Source organism: Plecotus auritus, assembly GCF_963455305.1.
Source record: "Plecotus auritus genome assembly, chromosome: 7".
Lineage (NCBI taxonomy): Eukaryota > Metazoa > Chordata > Mammalia > Chiroptera > Vespertilionidae > Plecotus > Plecotus auritus.
Genome location: NC_137774.1, coordinates 42,017,965 through 42,026,316, shown reverse-complemented (window position 1 = coordinate 42,026,316; position 8,352 = coordinate 42,017,965).

Here is an 8,352-nt window from a genome sequence, read left to right as displayed (position 1 = left end):
CAGGGGTCAGTGGGGGCCAGTTCTGCAAACACAGACTGAGCCCTGAGCCCCTGACCACCTGCAGCCCTGAGCTCACAGGGTCACCGGCCAAGGAGCAGATTCTCTGTTATTTGCTTTGATATTAGGATCCAAGTAAATTATTCGGCAGCATTCCCACTCCTGCAACGTGTTCGACTGCGGCAATTAGCTCCGCTTCTGCTGGGATTGCCTCGTTTCCAGTGTTCCCTCGCCTCTGACCCCAGCGAATTTAATTCAGCTCCTTTAATAATTTCTGGGAGTGGAGATTATGTTGAGTGAGCAGGTTGGCTCCTGCAGAAATCAACTTAAATCCTGAAGCTGCACTCTGCATATTCAGGAAGGCTGAGCGCTGAGTTGTTTTGGGTGCAAGCAGAACAGGTAAGCAGGAGTGGCTCCACAGGGAGGCTGGGGGAGCAGGCCACGCCCTGCTGGGTGAATGGGGATGGGGGCGGGCTCTCCAGCACCCCTCAGATGAGTGACTTCCTGGGAAGGTTATGGTGCTAGAAACAGCTCCTTCACTGGGTCCCTCAGGGAACAGAATAGCTGTAAGATTGCATGATGTTAGAAGTTAGAAATGCAAGCCCCTCCTTCATTATTCATGCCTCCCTTTATTCAACAACAATGTATGTTCTAGGCATGGATTGGGAACTGGAGGAGGCAAAGATGGGAAACATGTGGTCCTTGAGGGGCCCTTTGTGGACCTTCAGGGGAAGATAGACATGCACGGTAGACAGGTACAAAGGATGAAGCCACTCTGGAGCGTAAGGTCAATTCCGTAATTTGGGGTCTGGTGCACTTGACCCTGGAGAGCCAGTCAGGCCTCTGTCTGTGGAACTTGGAAACTGAGTCAGAAACTGCTCAATATTCCAGGGGCTAGAGCCGTCAGGAGAAGTTACTGAAAGGCCCTGCGTTTCTACCTTGTGGCTGAGTTGAAGAAGATGCTGGTCTGCAGAGGGGGTGGGGGACAGAAGGACGGAGGGACAGGGAGGGACAGACAGATAGAAAGACGGAGAAACAGAAAGGGAGAGGGAGAGGTAGGGGCATGAGGTCAGTACTCAGATAAAAGCAGAAATACAAGGGGGAAAGTGGCTATTCCCTGTGTTCCCAGAGGCTTTCCAGGTTTCTATTCCAGGCCTTACTGAGGTTCACCTACTTTCTTGCTCTTGGGGTTCTGTGGGACAGACACCTCCATATTCTTATAAACAGCCCCTCTGTTGACGTAAGCTGGCTTGAGTGAGTTCCTGACTGAGCATTCATAAGTGTGACAGACAGCTGCAATGCACTGCATAGCCATCACACAGGCAAGAGAGGAGGTGGCAGAGCGCGGACGAGGGCCGTCTCACTGCAGGTGAAGGAGTCAGGCCAGCTGGGGAAGGCTTCCTGGAGGGTCAGTACTAAGTCACAGTCACACAGAAATCGTAACAGGGAAGAACATGGGTAACAGTCACTTGTCCCAGACACTCTTCTACTCCATGCTTATCTCGAACTTAGTCTTGGCAGCAAACTAGGAAGCAGGGGTGAGGATGATCCTATTTTTCAGATGGGAAAACTAAGGTTTGGAGAGGCTAAATCTCTCACCCCAGATCATGTAACTCAGAGCTGAGATTTGCCCCCTGCCCCCCTCCCCTCTGTTCTGCCACTGGGCTGCACTGCTCCCCGGCCCACGGACTCCTCCCCAGGGCTTCTCACATGGACAAGAACAGGCAGGGCTGAAGCTGATGCCTTGTGTAGAGGAAACAGTGGGTACAATGAAAAGTAGAGAGTTATAGGAGGGCGTGGTGATCAGCACCACAATTTGCAGGGCCCGGAGCAAAATGAGAATGTGTGCAGCGTGATTTACAGTAGCTAAGATCTGGAAACAGCCCAAGTGCCCATCAGTAGGTGAGTGGATACAAAAGCTGTGGTACATTAACACAATGGAATACTATGCAGCTCTCCCTTTGAGGCAGCATGGAGGGACCTGGAGAGTATCATGCTAAGTGAAATAAGTCAGTCAGAGAAAGACAAGTACCATATGATCTCACTTATATGTGGAATCTAATGAACAAAATAAATTGATGGACAAAATAGGCCCAGAGACATGGAAGCATGGAACAGACTGTGAAATCTCAGAGGGAAGTGGGAGGGGGGGGGGGCGGGGGGGAGAGACAGAGATTACCAAAGAATTTATATGCATAACCCATGGGCACAGGCGTTAATGCAGTGAAGGCCGGGGGTGGGGTGGGAACTGGGTGAGGGGAGCAATGGGGGACATTTGTGATACCCTCAACAATAAAGACAAATAAATTTAAAAGGAAATGAACAAGCAAAAAAAAGAAAAAAAGAATAAAGAAAAAACATCGGGGCAGCAATGTCAGAGCATTAAACCAGGCCCTCTGGATGCTGAGCCCTTTGGCCTGTACAGGTCACTCGCACACGAAACGGGCCAGGGGTTTGGGCACCACCTCCACCATTTCCTGCCTGGGGCTCAAGGGGGAGCACAGTGGGCATTGTGGTCCCGGATGAGGGCAGGGTGGGCCTTTTGTGCAAGACTAGAGGTTTGGGGTCTGACCCTGTAAGGGCTGGGGAGCCAGGGACAGATTCTGAGAGACCAGCGGTTCCATCCAAGTTTGTGCTTTATACATACCAGATCGCTGTGAGAGGGCAGGGAAGCCACCAGCCTATAGGTGATTCCAGCAGGGGCTTTCTGAACTCAGCCTGCGCCGGGTCTCTTGAATTCTTGAGAGAATCTGACTGAGAAAGGTCAGAGGCCAAGGTGGGAAATGCTCATTTGGGGGACGCTGACTCCATGCACACAGTATTTCTCTTCAAAGTCTCAGCTGGAGGAAAATATTTAAATAGAAGTCATTAGTGAGCATATTTCTGAAGCCAACGGTGCCTAATAAGTCAAAATTGCTTTCCCTAAAAATGAAACCTATTGAAGGTTTCCAACCCCCCTTTCTGAAGTGCTCAATTAGGATGGAAAAAAAAAATCCATAACTCTCCTTGGATTGAACCTGCTGAAAGGCAGGAGAGCTTTCTGGTTAGGCACTGTGCAACCACCACGATACAAAGCAGCCCTTTAAGATAATTTATATCTTGCAGAGGAGTTTGGAAATGGGTCCTCTTGGAACTGAAAGCATTGTAAGTAAGCTGGGTGGGGTGGCCGTGCTGGCTGCAACTGGGAGTCATTGGCTGGGCTCCTCGTGTCCCCACCTGGGTAGGGGATCGGCTCTAACCTGGTCCACGTAGGCCCCACCCATCATCCTTGAGGGAGCTGGAGCCCCAGGGAAGGGCAGGGACCACGCCAGGGTCCCACAGAAGGACAGTGGCAGAGCGAGTTCCAGAGCCCAGCCTCCTAACGGCTCAGTGCCATTAATCTCTCACTAGGGGCTGGGACTGCCCTCTGTGGGAGGGCCAGCAGAGGGCAGTGTGGAGGAGAGCTAGACCAGTGCAAGACTCATAAATGTTCTAAGAAGAACCAGAGCTATGATGAAAACAAACACATATAAAAAAGTATTTGTGTGTGTGCACGCACACCTGCATGTCCATGTGTACATGTATGTATGAATGCATGTATTTGTATGTGCATGGGCATGGTGTGTTGTGGTGCATGTGTATTCAGGTGTGTGCACATATTGTACATGTGTGTACACACGTTCACATGTGTGTATATATATGTGAATGCATAAAGTGTGTTAGTGCACACACTCAGGTGTGCATGTGTGTGTGTCTATGTTGAGGTTGGGGGTGCCTAACCCAGCCTGGGGGAGTCAGATACTGTAATCCTGGATCTGAGGTCAAGTCTTGGGCAAGGCTGGCAAAACATGAATGATGAGTTTGGCTGCATCAGACCTTTATTGATGGAGTTTATACCTAATCTGGTAGGACCTTGAAGGATCACAAGGAGGTGTGACTTGGCCACATCTGCATTTTATTTTTTAAATATGTTTTTATTGATTTTAGAGAGAGAGAAGAAGGGAGAAGGAGAAACATTAATAGGCTGCCTCCTACACACCCCCTACTGGGGATCAAACCCACAACCTGGGCATGTGCCCTAACTGGAAATCCAACCTGCAACCTCTCGGTGCACCAGACAACACTCAACCAACTGAGGCTCACCGGCCAAGGTAGATTTGCATTTTAGAAACTGTAAATTCCCACATATAGGATGAGATTATTTTTCTCCAATTTTCCCTCCAGAAAGATTTCTTCCAAAATCTCTCATGTAACCAACAGGTCACTGTCTAGATTGTTTTGAAGAGCAGGGCTATTTGGGGACAGACATGGTAGCCTGAACCCCCTTGATCAGTCAGTGGAAATTAAAGGAGATAAAGAAATTGAGCATAGGCAGATTAATTATTGCTGGGACTGACCCCAGAACTGTTTGGTGTTACTGTAAGCAAATCTTTGCAAGGTTATCTTTAAAAAGCACTGAAGAAGTGATTTCTTTTCAGGAGACAGTCATAATGATGGGTCAGGAGGTGCTTGCGGCTGGGTGTGGAGGAGCCAGATCTGTCTTTATAAAGGGTGGTTCTGGGAGGCAGGGGCCAGGCTGTGATGATGCAGGGTTCCAGGAGGCTGATCTGGGAGGAGGGAGGCAGGCTGAAGGAGGTAGAGGTGGCACAGGCTCACGGAGGGGGAACTGCAACTTAGGGCCAGGCCTTAGTGTGTCTCAGTGGCTCCTTCAGGGGCAAGGGTGCCTCTGAAGTGCCACATTCACTGGCAGCCACCTCCATCTGCCTGGAAATGCAGGTGACAGACACCTGATGACTGCTGACACTGGCTGTCCCTTCCCATTTCCCTGTTCCTGGGTGCTTGGTCTAAACTGGGTGGAGTCTGGTCAGAGAGCCTGACACATACCTGACTTCTGTCATCTCTCAGGTGGGGAGGGGTCGGGAGGGTCACTGGCCCCACAAACCAGGCCTTGGCTTTGCTGGGATGGTGCTGAAACTGCCTACTCACCTGGGGACTGACTTCAGGGGAATAGGTGGCCCCAGCTATTTGTCTTAAACTCAGGCCAACATTCTGAGGGTCAAACTCATACACATAGAAACAAAAAGATCCTGCTCCACTCTCCCTGGTTCTGGTTGCCATGGCAACCACAGGCCTAGAAACGGTGGTCAGGATGGTCAGGACCCACCATCCCTCTCCCTTCCCCACATCACTGTTTCCACCTATTGGTGAAAAACTTCCAGTAGCTCTCCAGCGCCCAGCTCCAGGATGAAGGCCGAATTCCCTACGTTTCCTAATATACTTCTAGCCTTGTGCCCCCACCTGCTTGCCAACCATAGAGAATGTCTCACCTTCCCTGGGCATTCAAGTATGTTTGCTGCCTTAGTCTTGACAGACTTGCATCACCTCCTCTTGGTTCTGGAATATTTTTCTCCTCCACCCACCCACTCCATCAACCCATATCTTTTTTTTTTTAAGTGTTCTCCTCAACCTCTATTTCTATTCCTCCAAAATGGATTCCTTGCTCTTCTGAGCTGCCCAGACTGGTGAAATCAGGGTCTGAAGGGCCTACCTGAATTATACAGACACCTCCATGCCCCCAGATCCCTGACCCACACCAGCCCTCAGTTTTCCACCTTCCCAGACACCAGGCACACATCTCTGCCTCACACATAATCCCAGGTGGAGGTGGAAGAAGCATGAGGGAGCTCGCACACCGTCCATTGCACACATCCTTACAGAGTCCTGCCCAAGGCAGGCCCTGTCCTTGGTTCTGGGGAAGCAGCGTTCATGAACTTGAGCCTGGCCTTGCCTCATGCACATCCATAGTCATATGATGCCTCTAGCTTCCAAACTTCGCTAGTCTGAGCTGTCTAGTTATTGGAAAGGAGCCCACTGGACATTCTACAGGATACCTGACCAGTACCTCTCAAAACTGTCAAAGTCAGGAAAGACAAGGAAAGGTTGAGAAAGTGCCACGGAACAAAAGAGACTGGAGAGAAGCGACAGCTAAATGCAATGTAGTCGCCTGGATTGGATCCTGGAGCAGAAAGGAGACATTAAAGAAGAAGTTGGTGAGATCCAAATAAAGTCTGGAGTTTGGTTAATCGCAATGTGCCAATGCAAGTTTCTCAGCTTTGACAAAGGTGCCCTATGATATGAGATGTTCACAACGGGGAAAGCTGAGTGAGGGGCCCAGGAGAACTCTGCCATCTTTGCAACTTTACAGTAAATCCAAAATTATTACAAAATCTGTGTACAAAAGTAAACCCACCTCCTCTTTTATCAATGCGATGAGCTTGAGGTGCTCCACAGCTTAACTCAGAAGTTCAAGGCCTTTGATGAGTGACTTACAGGGAAGTTTGTAAAAATGGAACAAAGACGAGGTGCTTCCTCTGCTAAGCACATTGTGTGCCCGCTGGTGACCAGGCACCGGGAGGAACAAAGCAGGGCATGTACTCTGCCCCTCTCTAGCACCAGGGCCCACTTACCACCCAAGGACCCTCACACCTTCTAGCTGATAACTGGTCCCATATGCTCTGCATCAAACCCAACCAATTGACTTCTGCACTCAGCCCCACCCCATTGCTGTCTTTGTGCAGGTAGGATGGGTGGTGGGTCAGGCAGTTACAAACCCAATCCAACAGATCTTATTCCAGCACCTGCCAATCAGACCCCAGGCAGGTCTGGTGAGAGTTATCATCATAACTCCCACCAGCTGGAAGAATCCTCATATTAAATATACACCTCTGCCAGGAATTATGCCCTAGAAAGAAAACACTTTCCCCATTTTGCAGATAAAAAAACTATTGGGAGAAGCCCTAGCCAGTGTTTCGCTCAGTGGTTAGAGCATCAACCCGCGCACTGAAGGGTCTCAGGTTTGATTCCTGGTCAAGGGCACATACCTGGGTTGAGGATTCGCTCCCAGGCCCTAGTCAGGGTGCATGCAGTAAGTGCAGGAGGCAACCAATCCATATGTGTGTGTCTCTCTCCCCTCCCTCCCTTCCACTCTCTCTAAAAATCAATGGAAAAAATTATCCCAGAGTGAGGATTAAAACAAATAAATAAATAAAAATTAAAAACTATTGGGAGAAATGATTTGATATGCCCAACTAGAGAAGCAGAAGGGATCCCAAAGCACTTTCATTTCATTCCCTGTCTCACTTAAAGAAAGCCCTTCAACGTCAGCCAGACAACACGCCCATTTCTCAGAAAGGCAGCCCGGGCCCATAAAGGCAGCCCAGGGGGCCGGAAAGGCAGATGGGGACCTGGAAAGGCAGACGGGGTGGGGGCCCGGAAAGGCAGACGGGGGGCCAGGAAAGGCAGACGGGGGGGGGGGTCCCGGAAAGGCAGACAGGGGGGCCCGGAAAGGCAGAGGGGGGGGGGGGTCCCGGAAAGGCAGCACGGGGCCCTTGGGGAGTTGGCAGGCATAGTTCAGCAGGGGGTGCAATAACCATCTGTCGCTGGCTCAGAGGCATATTTAAGTTGCTAGTACTCAAGGAGAGACAACTAAATAGCAGCCCAGCAAATCATTGAACCCAGCCTCAGGTCTGCCTGCATGGAGAGGGAACCAAAGAGTTCACAGCACGAAGGAAAAGCAAACCAGAGAATGGCCCACCTTCCCTGGGCATTCCTAGTATGTTTGCTGCCTTAGTCTTGATGGACTAGCATAGCCCCCTCTTGGTCCTGGAATATTCTTCTCCTCCACCCACCCACTCCATCAACCCATATCATTTTTGGAAGTGTTCTCTTCAACCTCTACTTCTATTCCTTTAAAGCAGATGTCTTGCTCTTCTGAGCTGCCCAAACAGGTGAAGCAGGTTTGGAGGGCCCACCTGAATGATACAGACACCTCCACGTGCCCCGATCCCCTCCCCATCCAATCCCAGCCCTGCTTTTCCACCCTCCCAGACACCAGGCGCACTTCTCTCCCCATCCCCATTTTGAGATGTTGCCTAAGGTTCTGGGTCTCTGAACACTGCGTGCCCCAGCGACGCGGTCCTCTGAGGGAGCAAAGGCAACCTGTGAAGGCCAGGGTGTCCGTGGAGCAGCAGCTAAGAGCTACATGTCCAAGGAGGAGAGTGCTTGGATCCAGGTGCTCCGGGTGTGGGTGGGCACCTGGTTCCTCAAGCATGGGCAGGGGGCATTCAGTGCAGTGAGACGCACACACTCTCCCTCCAGTCTCCCTGGTGGCTGGTAGAATCCGAGGGACGATTATTGTAGCTGGACACGGATCAGTCCTTGACCTGAGCAGTCTCTGAGTTCTTGGGAAGAGACATGGCGACAATTGGAAGCCTGCTTGGGTTCACATTGCATTGGGAAAAAAAAAACCAACCCAAATATTTAATAAATATTTAGTGAGCATAGCTGTACCCAAGAATTAAGCCTGCCCCTAAGGGT